The sequence below is a fragment of the Elephantulus edwardii genome, unplaced genomic scaffold, assembly GCF_000299155.1.
Source record: "Elephantulus edwardii isolate Elephantulus edwardi_28Jun2011 unplaced genomic scaffold, EleEdw1.0 scaffold00027, whole genome shotgun sequence".
Classification (NCBI taxonomy): domain Eukaryota; kingdom Metazoa; phylum Chordata; class Mammalia; order Macroscelidea; family Macroscelididae; genus Elephantulus; species Elephantulus edwardii.
In genome coordinates, this window is record NW_006399777.1 from 12,113,200 (window position 1) to 12,126,022 (window position 12,823).

Genomic DNA, 12,823 nt, shown 5'->3' on the forward strand with positions numbered 1-12,823 from the left:
CCTCCTTCTACCATCAAGCTGGGGAAGGGCAATGGGGGGCAATGATTCAGGTTTATTTTGTGAACACAACACAGAAATTTAAAAATAAAGAGAGGTGATGCTCTGGATTGGGTGGGGTAAGCACACTCATAGAAGCTGTTTGGAAACCTGAAATGACATACTAATTCAGAAGCTCCTTCCGATGGGGTGTATGTAAGAGTTATTTCCGTTCTCTTGGCCGGATTGAAGCATGATTTTTGTACTGCTGTTTTGGCAGGACTTTTCTCTACTGCTGTCTAAGGGATAACGTGGAGACCTCTTGTGTCCCTTGCAGCCACCCTTGGTCTAAACCATGCAGATTTCAGGTGATATCAACACCAAATTAGGGACTGAAGGATGCATGATGTCTTTCCCACTCTGTGTTTTTGATGTTCAGTGCTGTCGAGTCAACTGGGACTCATTGCAACGCTGTGAACTACAGCTCTGAACCCTCGGCCGTGCCGACCTCAACTTCTGAGGACATTGTTGCAGCTGCTGTGTCAGTCCACCCTCTCGAGGGTCTTCCTCTCTGTCACTGACCCTCTCCCTTTCCCAGTATGACATCCTCTGAGGACTGAGCCTTCCTAACAGCATGCCCACAGATGTGCATATGCATATGAGATGAAGCTTCACCAGCCTTTTCTCAAAGGAGCACTCACTCTAGTTACACTTTCTCCAAGATGTGCTTACTTGGTTTTTTGAGCAGTCCATGGACCTCTCCAGGGTACTGAAGAGCAATGGTGTCACTCTGGAGACGAAGGCGCATCTGATACAGGCCATGTTCTTCACAATCACTTGCTATGCATCAGAGAGCTGGACAATGACTAGGGAGGATAGAAGGAGAATTGATGCTTTTGAGCTGTGGTGCTGGAGAAGAGTATTGAATGTACCCTGGACTGCCGAGAAAACAAACAGATTCATCCTGGAGAGGGTGAAACCAGGCTACTCCTTGGAGGCAAGGATTCTGGGGCTTCGTCTGATATACTTTGGACGTGTTGTAAGGAGGGACAGGTCCTTGGAAAGGGACATCATGCTTGGTAGGGTGGAGGGACGGCGCAGGAGGGGAAGACCCTCTATGAGGTGGATTGCTGGATTGATTCAGTGACTGGGGTAATCGGGATGGGTGTGTCAGAGGCAGTGCGATTGGCACAGGACAGATCAGGGTTTAGGGCTGTTGTACATAGGGTCGCTAGGAGTCGCAAGCGACTTAACGGCACATAACAACAACAACATGAGATATTCAGTACTCTTCTCCCTGTGTGATTCCTAACTTATCTTAGAGCAGATGAGGCTGACCTAGTCGTGGTTGTGAGGGATTTATTCAGCTGAGATAGCTCTGGTTGGAAGTAGGGGGTTTACCAGTACAATCCCCAAGGCCTTGGCATAGTAGTCTCCAGGAAAAGGAAAACACCTGTTGACTTGCTTAGGAAAGGTTGTTGGGCCCTTTGGTGGATAACCGTAGCTTGATCATAAGTGAGGGAGTCTGGGTTAGTTTTTCCTACACCTGCTCACGGATGTCTCCTAATGACTCATTTGAGAAAATGTTGGTAAAAAGTGTGTGTGTTCTGAGGAAGAAGACAAATCATGTCCAAAGAAAGTTTGAGTCCTGTTTGATCTTCGGAGATCATTTCCCAACTCTGGACACAGGCAGATGTTTGAAGAGACGCTGAAATGCTTTTGGACGAGTTAAAAAGAAACACACCCTCCTGAGGCATTTCCTTTGTCTTTCTGGAGAAAATGAGGAAGATAAATGGGGGTCTCTGGAATGGCCAGCTGAAGCAAGTGCACACACCCCCCCCCAAGCTCCCAGGTGTGCCTTCCTGACTTGGGGGGGCAGGAACTACTGCCTGGCTTTCTGGCTCAAGTTCTTAATATCAGGGACCACCATCAGCTAACAAGCCCATCGTGGGCAGGAGAAAGCTTTGTGAAGCCAGATGGGAAGTAGACACCAAGGAAAAAAAAATGTAATTTTGATACAGGAAACAGAAGAACTGTACAACTTTTCACTCAAGATGGATGTTTCTTCTGTCTAAAGCTAGCAATTTTGGAAAATGAAGCTAAGAGTTTAAAAATAAGGGCTCTGTCAGGGAACATAAAACCAGTCCCCCTACATCCATTAGACTGACTTTAATTGAAAACGGGAGACCAGTCTAACTAATTGGCAGGTACTTCTTTTATTACTGGGGCTATTTTTTCCTCCCTCTCCAGTGTAATCAAAGGGCTGGTGCACTTTTTATTAGGTAAAGTCAGATATGAAATGGAAAAGCTGAGAAGTAATACTTAAAAATTAATTATATGTATTCTGCCAGGTTTTCTCCAGCACAATAGATTCAGAAAGTGCCAAAGTAGCTCTAGTCGTGTGTTTTTATGCAGCTTGGTGCTTAAGTGGAAGCCATAATGTGCTAATTGCATGCAAGTTCAGGTTGTTTAAAAGAACTTTAGCTTCGGCAATGGGGACCTATTGCATGTCAAGTGTTGGTACTCTGCCGATATTATATGGCTACTTTGATTTTAAAGATCAAGAACGAGGAGCCTGTGGGTGAGATTTAAGCCTATTTCTTTCTCATTTGGAAGAAGAAAGGAGAACGAGTGTGATAAATCATAAAGCTAGTCTGACTGCGTGAATTTATGCTATTAGACTCGTCTATGACTTGCTTTCCCTTCCCTTACACTTAAAGAATCTGAATGGTTGTCATATTGCTGAACTTGGGTCTCTTTGCCAGGACTTCTTTTGCTTTTCTATGAACTCCCCAACTGATATTTTAAAGCAAATCAATTTATAACATGTAACTATAAAAGTTGCATATGCTTCATCGTAAAAATGACTAAGATTTGTACCTGTCCCCAGAGATACTTCCAGTAAGGAGCAAAGAGACACTGAGATCAGTCATTGCCGTGTAAAAGCGTGCTTGGTAACGCAGGGACCCTTTGGAAGGATGGATTTGGGGTCCTCACAGAGGGTCATTTTGGTGGCATACGTATTTGCTTGACTCCACGGTCAGCACCCTTGGTACCAGCAGCCAGGAAATCAAGAGATGAATTGCATTGGGAAAGTCAGCTGTGAGGGACCTCTCAAGAGAACTGAAGAGCAGTGACATCATGCTGGAGACTAAGGTGTGCCTGACCTGGGCTATGGTCTTCGCAGTCACGTGCTATGCATCGGAGAGTAGGACAGTGACTAGGGATGATAGAAAGAGAATTGATGCCTTTGAGCTGTGGTGCTGGTGAAGACTGTTGAATATACCATGGACTGCTAGGAGAACAAGCAGGTTTGTCCTAGAGAAGGTGAAGCTGGAATGCTCCTTGGAGTCAAAGATTTTGAAGCTTCGTCTGACATACTTTGGGCATGTTGCAAGGAGGGACTGGTCCTTGGAGAAGGACATCATGTTTGGGAGAGTAGAGGGACAGCACAGGAGAGGAAGACCCTCGATGAAATGGATCAATTCTGTGATTGGGGTGGTGAGAGTGAGTGTGTCAGAGACGGTGAGGTTGGCACAGGACAGAGCAGGGTTTAGGGCTGTTGTACATAGGGTCGTTCTGAGTCATACACAGCTCGACGGCACATAACAACAACAGTCTTCACGGAGTTGTACTGCTGAACCAAAGCCCACAGCACTTCACAGGCTTAAGCTGCTCCTTCAAGGCGAAGAGGGACAATCTCATCTACAGCATCAGAGACCCAGTAGAGGGTTGCTAGGAGACGATTCCAACTACTTGCAGTGCGTGAGTGAGTGGGTGCTAACAGAAAGTCTGGTGGTTTGAATCTACTCAGAACCACTCCGGGAAAGCCAGGGAGACCTGCTTTCAGAGTGTCACCGCTCTGACACAGCCTGCACTGGAACCACGTGCAAGGGTGCCCAGAGTTGAGATTGCTTCTTCAGGAAATGGTTTGGTTCATTGACCCCCTCTTGGTGATTCGAATCGCGAAACATTAGCAGGTATGAACCGTATTGTAGACAAGGCAGGAAAAGGCTTTTGAGGCAGAGGGAACAGCTTGTGCAGAGACACGGAGGAGAGATCGAATTCCCTGGGCTTGGTGATGTCCTCACTGAGCAAGGCACATGCGGGCTTGGGAGGCGGCTGGACTCCCGGCCAGTCCCTTTGGGATCTCTGTGTTTCGAGGTTGCGTCTTGCAATAATGCTTTTTACCAGTTTTTCACCTGGAACAACCACTTTTTCTTACTGAATCCATATTGTGAGCTGGCACTACCTCAAGCAGTATTTCCTCCCTAAGCTGTTAGTGAGATGTCTGTGCTGTCGGGGTAAGGACAAGCAGACAGCTTCACGCTGTAAATCCTGCTCTTTTCCAGTCAGCGGATGCTTGACTTCACTGTAAATGCCCCACAGGCCTGCCTTCTCCTCTCTCCACCTCCCCTGTGGCTTTTCCTCCTTCCCATTCGACTTGTTGGGGTGGTGGTGTTTTTTTTAACATGTAATCTTAGAAACATAGTATCTTGGAAGGAGGAGTGGCATCCACTTCCATAATAGCTTGCCTACAGAAACCCTATGAACCTGGAGAGAGGATGAGAGACAACCAAGCCTTGAGGACTCTCCTTTATAGGGTCGCTATGAGTTGTCTGCGACTCGACAGCACTTAACAACAATAATAACAACTTCAAGAGAGAGATCAGCTGGCCCAGTGGACAGAAAGTGATGCTACCAAGCCAAAGGTGGGTGCTCCGCGGCCCTCAGGCCTGTCTTTCATTGTTTTTGTTCAGACATTCCTCTAGGTCGTATAGCCCTGGTGTACAAGTTGCCATACCGCAGTCACTTTTGGTTGCTGTGAGGCTGAACACTGTGACACTGATGTGTTAAATGTGTTAATGGTTGGCTACCCAATGCGGACTGAGAGTGGGGTGGAGATCCCCAATTAAACAAGCGTGGAAGGAGGAGTGGCATCCACTTCCGTAATAGCTTGCCTCCGGAAACCCTGTGAACCTGGAGAGAGGATGAAAGGCACCCAAGCGTCAAGGACTCTCTTTCATAGGGTCGCTGAGTCGCCTGCAACTCGATGGCACTTAACAACAACAACAATCGCTTAATGTGTCTTGGATTGTGGGGATGGCGTAGGATGGGGCAAGGGTTAGATCTGTTGTTCTTAGAATTGCTGTGGGTTATAGTGAGAGCTCTGTTGGCCTGGTGGACAGAAAGTGATGCTACCAAGCCAAAGGTACGTGATTTTCATCTGCAGCCCTCAGGCCTGGTTTTAATTGTTTTTGGTCAAACATTCTTGTAAGTGGTACAGCACCGGTCAGTCCATTTGCTGTGCTGAGGTAACTCATGGTTGCTGTGATGCTGAACACTGTGACACTGATATGTCAAATGTGATAATGGTCACCCATAGTGGACAGTGTTTGGTGGAGCTCCCTGATTCAAACAAGCTTGGAAGCAGGGGTGGCATCCACTTCTGAAATAGCTTGTCTCCATAAACTCTATGAATGTGGAGAAATGATGAAAGTTATACAAGTGTTCGAGTCTTTTATTCATAGAGTCATCTACACGTAAGTGACTCCACGGCACTTAACAACCACCACCACCCCATACACAAAGGGAATGAGGAAAATTCTAGTGAGCATATCCCAGAATGTCCCTGCAAATAAAACTAACTTGGAAAAAGGTACATCAGTTTATGGACAAGCTTCTTTGTTTTAGACAAAGGTCCTCCCTAACTCACACCGTGGTACAAGTATATCCTAATGGCCTGGGTCTCTGGAAGGCCTTTGCATGATGTGATGTGCAGTTGCCATGGTGATAAACATTGTCATCCATCAGTGCATTAGGAGAGCTCTAAGTCCAGCTATGTTGATGGCAGAATGTTGCATACCAAAAGACTTGACAATTCATGCACATCCAAGAGTTCAAACATATTTGAGTATGTTTTAGCTCTGTCTTCTGCAAAATGCCTCCTCCTTCCCCCCCCCCTTTTCAGTGCAGATGAAGATCTTTAATTTGAGTCCAAAGGAGATTTAGTAATTAATGTGCAAAGCAGCTGGAGTCTGCTAACTTCTGGGCTGGAGCAGAGGAGCTATTTTGGTGCATTTTCTTAGTAAAATAATCGAGAATTTTAAAAAAAGTGGAAATGCTTTGGCTCCTTGCCCTGTTATATTTAGTGTAATCCTGATAATAAATCGGTAACTATGGGTTTCTCTGTGGAAGGGCACAAAAGAACTGACTCAAGTAATCTAGAAAACAGATGTCTTTCATTGATTCGAAGTAAATTCTCAAGCCCAGATTTAAAGAACTCTGTGTGGAGCCCAGTGAAATTTTCCATTTTAGGGTTTTCTGCTGCCACATCGTTTTCTCCTGGCACACATCTCCAGCCAAAACTTGGATCTAGGGGTAGTGGTCCCTAAATCTAGTACTTAACACTATTTACTTGGTTGCACAGAAAGTCTCTAAATAACCAACTAACTGCCTAATGTCCTATTTTTCCACTTCTCTTCATTGTACCCTTTACTTCTCTGGCTCCCAAACAGGGATCTAGATCACCTGGGAGGTTGTGAAAAGGGCAAAGGCCATGTGGGGATGGTCATCTCTGACCTTTACCAGCTTCACAATGGAGAAATGTCCCCATCAACAGCATCAATAACACAAAACCAGTTCTCATCAAGTCAGACATGTCCCCCAAGCTCACTCTACTCATCTCTACACCAGTTTTCCTGCTTCTCTGGGTCTAAAATCCAATGTGATAGCCCACAGACCCTGCAGAACCATACTGGGGAAGCCAAATGGTTGTGAACCAGATTAGTCAACAGAATACAGTCTAGATGACTCCTGAAATGTGCACCTAAGCACCTCAACCTCGAGCCTCATGCCTTCAAGCCAGTGCTTCCTACATTCTCAGTCCTGCCAATATTGGCTCTCCCCAACTCTTCTCCCCCTCTCCGCCCCAGTCTAATCTCACATCAGGTCTCCAGTTCAGCTGTAGGTGCTGCTGCCGTAACTGTAGCTAAAGTAGAAGGGCATCCTACATCGTCTTGCTTTCTCTTCAGTGGCACCATATCTGTCTCTGTGACTAGAGCTGTTCCATTCATTGACAAGACGAGCCAATCCCCTTGGAGATTGCGGAGACTGGCCAATCTCCTTGTGGAATGGTCGACAGCACATCCCCTTATGCGTCAGCTAACATGACCCATTCCCCTGTTCCCATCCATCTACATAGCTGGGTCGAACAATAGCTAACAAACTCATATTGAAAGGTAAACTGCACAGAGGTCAAGGAGTGAGCTTCTGGAACCATCTTGAAATTGTGCTCAGATATACATGCAATTTGTGAGGAAATTTTACTCAACTCTGAAAATGTTATTTATATCCCCATCCCCCAATTTCCTTTATTCTTGTAGGTAATAAAACCCAAGAGAACAGAGAGACTACCCATCAAATACTCAGTGACTGAATTTTAAGGATCTCTGGTGTTGTAGTCCCTAGCAAATTGCACTGCTACCCCAAAACACTGTGTGTCTCCAGGGGTTCAAATCTACTAGTCTCTGCAAGAGAAAGGTGGACAGTCTCCTTGTGTTTTAGTTTAACATGCTGGAAACGCTGTAGATGGTTGCTATGAGTCACAACTGACAGCAGTGATTCTGAAGGGTGATGGTTTGAATCCATTCAGAGGCTGCTTTCAGAAGGTCAAAACCATGAAAGCAGTTCTATGGTACACTCAGAAGGTCGCCTTGAATCAAGAGCAACTCAAGAGCAACTAACAGCAGTTGAACTTCAGAGCCTCTAAGTGGTAGAGATGGTTAAGATACTCAGCTGCTGACGTTTTCAATTCAGTGAGAGGTGAGGAATCACCAGAGTTCAAAGACAGCTCTCATGATCTACCTCCAAAAACATTAGCCATTGAAAACCCAGGAGAACGTAGTCCTCTTCTGATATGCTTGGAATCTCCTTGAATCAGAGTCAACACAGTAACAAGTGGTGGCAGACCATAAAATATCTCCGGAATGTTTTCTGTCTCTTGCTGGGATGATGGGATGGCTCAGGGGTATCTTAAGAGGGTTCTGGTGTGGAAGGGTGTGATTGCAGTGTTGTTGTTGGGGGCTTTTGAGTCAACTGTGACTCATAATGATCCGATGAACAATGGATCTGAACCTTGCCCTATTCCTCTGCCACCTTCATCATCTCTTCCATACGTGAGCTGTTGTTATAGTCACTATATTAATCCATCTTGTTGAGGGCCATCTTCTCTTTTACTGACCCTTCACCTTTCCAAGCATAAGGTCCTTTTCCAAGGACTAACTCATCCTGACAACATGCCCATAATATGTGAGGCAAAGGTTTAACACTCTTGGCTGCAAGGAGTACCCTGGCTGTGTTTTTCCCAAGGCATTTTTTTTTCTTTTTGGCAGTCCATGGGATATTCAGTACTCATCTCCACATCACAACTCAAAGGCATAAATTCATCTTCTGTCATCTTTAGGCAACACATACCTTCCTGAATGAGAACAAGAAATTGAAAAGATGATGGCTTGAATCAGGAGGCGCACCTTAGTCTTTAAAATGACATCATTGCCCCTTAACTCTAAAGAGGTCCTTGGCAGCAGTACCTCTTTTGATTTATTGAGTGCCGGTGATAAGAGTGTTGAGTGTGGATCCAAGCAGCATGAAACAGTTAACAGCTTCAGTCTTTCCTCCATCTACCATGATGCTGCCGACTGGTCCAGTTCTGCAGTTTTTGTCATCTTGGTGTTGCGATGTCATCCATATAGAAGACTAAAGTCTTTGATCTTCTGCAGCAAGTGTTTCAAGTCCTCTTTTGTCAGTCAAGGTTACTTGTGATTGTAATAGTTGTTGTTGTTTACCATCGAGTCAGAAGTGACCCATAGCTGACTCTCCAGTGGGTTTTCAAAGGCAATTAATCACACAGGAGGAGGAAGAGGAGATTGCCCGTCCTTCTTCTGTGGAGCAGCTGGTGGCCTTGAACCGCATGTCTTTGGCACTTCAGCGCAGCTTCTTGCCCCTCAACTGTCAGAGCTCTGTCTGGCCAACACTTTTTAAATTAGCCGAAGGTCAACCGTAGGAGAGAAGAAACTGTCCAAGACTTAAACATCTTCAAAAAGGCTGAGAACTTCTGCTGTTGATGCAGACCTGGATTTAGCGTTTCTATTGATTGCTGGGTTCACGGCGAAATGAAAATGCAGGATCTCATGTTCACAAATTATCAAGAATTGCAAGACAGCCACGCAGAATGTTCAAACCAAGCCTTGCCCTCCTGTGCTTATCCCCAGATTGTGCCCAAGGCTGGCTCCTCGGAAACTAATTAACTAGCGGTATTTACGTGTTTTAGGAATATCTTTTCCTCAAAATCTTCCTTTTGGTCACGAGTCGTAGTGCCTGATAGATTTGCCGTGTACCCATTAGAATGAAGTTACGATAGTCAGGCATGCCTTTTTGATAGTTGGTTATTTAAGAAAAATTATATTTTGTCCAAGGTCGTGTTTACAAATAGAAAAAGACGTTTTCACCTGAATGAAAAGGTCTTTAGTGCAGCTGATAAATCTCCACTTACTGGCGGCTCTTGGTTTACGTTTACCCACTAGTGTCTCTCCCGTGGATCATGTTCTGCTGAAATAATGAGCCTTGGGAATGGTATGCGCTGTGGCCCGGTGCCCTTCCTGGGATTGTCACGGACTCTGGGAGCTCAGACCTTGATCTCGGATGTTGTGAGTTCAGGTGCTCAGTTGAGAACACGGGCTACCTTTTCATCAGTATTCTCAGTGAGTTTTTAATTAATTGGGGATTAAAAAATTGAAAGACCTGGCTCTGACAGAGGTTGAGTTCCCCGGGGCCCACTTGCCAAAGAACAGGGGGGATGCTCTAATCAAACTCTTCCGGAGGGATTAGCTCCCACCGAAACTGTCTCTTTTTTCTAGATGTGTAGTCTCTGCTGTCTGCAGAGCCACCTTTCTAAGCATCTCCCAAATTGTAGACTTGCCTTTCTAACCGACAAGAACCTTAAAAGCATAGTAAGGTGTGTGTTGGGCTCTTACCTGACAGTGTTACCTGCAGGATGGCGATGAGGCAATCAGGTCCCTCGAAGCTTGATGGACAGTTGTCATAAGGTGTTAGGAAACTCAATGACCGTGGGTTTGGAGTTTCTATTTCTAACCAAAGCAAGAGGAAACTCTGGTGGGATAGTGTTTATGCTAATGTGATACAAACCGAGAGGTTGACAGAGTTTAAATCCTCAAGAGAAAGATGAGTTTCCTCTCTTTAAGATTAACAGCTTTGGAAACTCGATGGTGTATCACTGAGTCAGAACAGACTTGTCGCTGGGGAGTTTGGGTTTTGGTTTGGTTAGCAGAGGCGAAGGTCTGTGTGTCAAAATAGCCTCTGAGCCAAAAGTTTGGGGTTTGGGTTGTGTTTTTTTGGTGTTTTTTTCCCTTTCTTACAATTTATCTGTTTATTTTCCTATAGAATTCCATAATGATATGTGATATTAATACCTTATCATTGCTTATTTACCATCTGTATATCTTCCTTGCTGAGATTTCTATTCAGATCTTTGTTCCAATTTTGTAATTGAGTAGTCTGTTTCTTTTTTTTAATGAAGTATAGTATTTATTTTTTTTTTACTTTTTATTTTATTATTTTTGTGTGCGTGTACTGTCAAATCAGTTCTGACTGGTACAGGAGGAGATTGTCCCTCCTTCCCTGGCAGAGCATCTGGTGGATTTGAACCGTGCGCCTCTGGGATTGTAGTTGCAGCTCCTAGCCACTAGGCCACCAGAGCTCCCCTGAGTAGTCGCTGTTTCTTATGATTTCATTTTAAGACTTTTCTTATTTGCCTTTTATGAGAATTCTTTATCAAACATGTTTTGCAGATATCCTCTCCCATCCGTGACTTGTCTTTTCATTCTCTTAGCAGTATATCCCGGGATCCCAACGCGTCCCCTCCTTTTGACTCTCATAGTCATTGGTGCAGTTGGGGTGTTCTCAGCTAGTTCAGCAGTTCGATGTAGCCGGAGTCCGTCGGTGTGGGCAGAATCCTCCACTGTCTCGGTAGCTCGTGTCCATCAGTGTAGGCTGGAGTGCTTGGCTCTGAAAAGAGCCTTTAAGTCTTAGGCTCTAAAAAGAGCCTTGAGGTCTTCAGTGCTCAGGTCATTGTGAAGTACAGAGAGAGTAGTCCAAAACTATAGTAAAGGAGCCAGTCAGTCTTGAAATACATGGGCAGATTTTGAACAAAAGGACGGGAAAGTGCCCTTTCTTGTTTGCAGGTTGCTGTTCTTATGTCCTGTAAAGTTGGAACTGACCCAAGTTGACCCTCTGACAGGTTTTCAGAGACAGTTAATCGCACGGGCGGAGATTGCCTGTCCTTCTCCCCCAGAGCAGCTGGTGGTGGCCTTGAACCCTGTATCTTTGGGATTGCAGTGCAGCTTCTTGCCACTAGACCACCAGAGCTGGTAAGATGCCATATTTGGACAATCACCTTTATTAAGGGAGAAAAAAAATCCAAACAAAAAACAACCAATAAAGCATGTCATTTCCAATGCATGGGAATCTGATATGTTACAGTCATGACTGTGACTTTGGCCAACCTGACTTGACAGAGCTTTCTTTCAAGATGCCTGTGGGTGAGTTCAAACCATCAACCTTTCCGATTGGAGCCAAACACTTAACTGTTCCATCCGAGGTCCCCAAGGACTGGAAAGGAGCTGTGGCTATGAAAAATCAGAGCACTTTTAGTCTTCCCGGCTGAAAATAAATAGATGAATTATAAAAACAAACAAACCAACAAAACCGAAACGATAGTTTTAGTTCAGAGGCTATTTTGACACACAGACCTTCCCCTCTGCTAACCAAACCAAAAACCCAAACTCCCCAGCGACAAGTTTATTCTGACTCAGTGATACACCATCGAGTTTCCAAAGCTGTTAATCTTAAAGAGAGGAAACTCATCTTTCTCTTGAGGATTTAAACTATCAACCTCTCTGTTTGCAGCACGTGACACTTCCACAGATTCCACCCTGGGACCCTAGCCTCACTGAGAAGTTTTTCATTTTTGTTTTGCAAACACCTCTCTGTTCCTTTTAGGACAACTCAGCTTTCAGGCTTGAAGGAAGGCTGTGTTTGTTTTCCTCTTGGTAACTCCTCCTGTATGCCCCTCCCTGCCCCAGCCTGTTGAACGCTCTCTGTGCTGCCTCCATTCTGCCCTCTCCTTGGAGGAAACCCTATTTGTTGTTGAGACAGCGGGCTTTGCCCCTACCTTGTCGGTCCTCGCCCATTTCAGCAAGGTGGAAAGGTCTTCTCTCCTCTTTCCCCTCCCCCTCACATCGCACTATTTATAACTTTCAGACATTGTCACGCACAGACTTCCACTCTCTGGAGGGTGTTTTGTGTTTGTTTAAGGCAACGTGTTTCCTGGTCTGCAAACTGTGTTTAAAGGAGCAGTCATGGGGGTGATTCCACACGCACCTCCCACTGGCAGTGTCTTGGCCTCTGGCTGGAAAGGGGAACCTGGGAACCTTGTGCTGCTCCTGACCCAGGAGAGGATGATAACTCCTTAGAACAGTCGACTTTTGGTCGAGCTGTGCTTAGAACCTCTTTCCTTTAACGGCTGAAGGAAAAAGATGTAGTAATGTTCTCTTCTCTCTTTCCCCTTTTTTTATCTCATTGACTTTCATATGTTGTTGGCTGTTGTTGTTATTATGTGCCGTCAAGTTACCTGTGACTCAGAGTGACCCTGTGTACAACAGCTCTGAACCCTGCTCAGTCGTTTCGCCAACTTGATTGTCTCTGACACGTCTATCCCCGTTACCCCAGTCACTGAATTGATCCATCTCATTGAAAGTCTTCCTTTCTT

General features: G+C 45.2%; 1 protein-coding gene across 4 annotated transcripts in view; it reads left to right on the plus strand.

The window, feature by feature from the left end:
• Window positions 1–12,823, plus strand: part of RARB (retinoic acid receptor, beta) — a 571,381-nt gene that overhangs the window by 416,780 nt on the left and 141,778 nt on the right. The window lies entirely within an intron of this gene.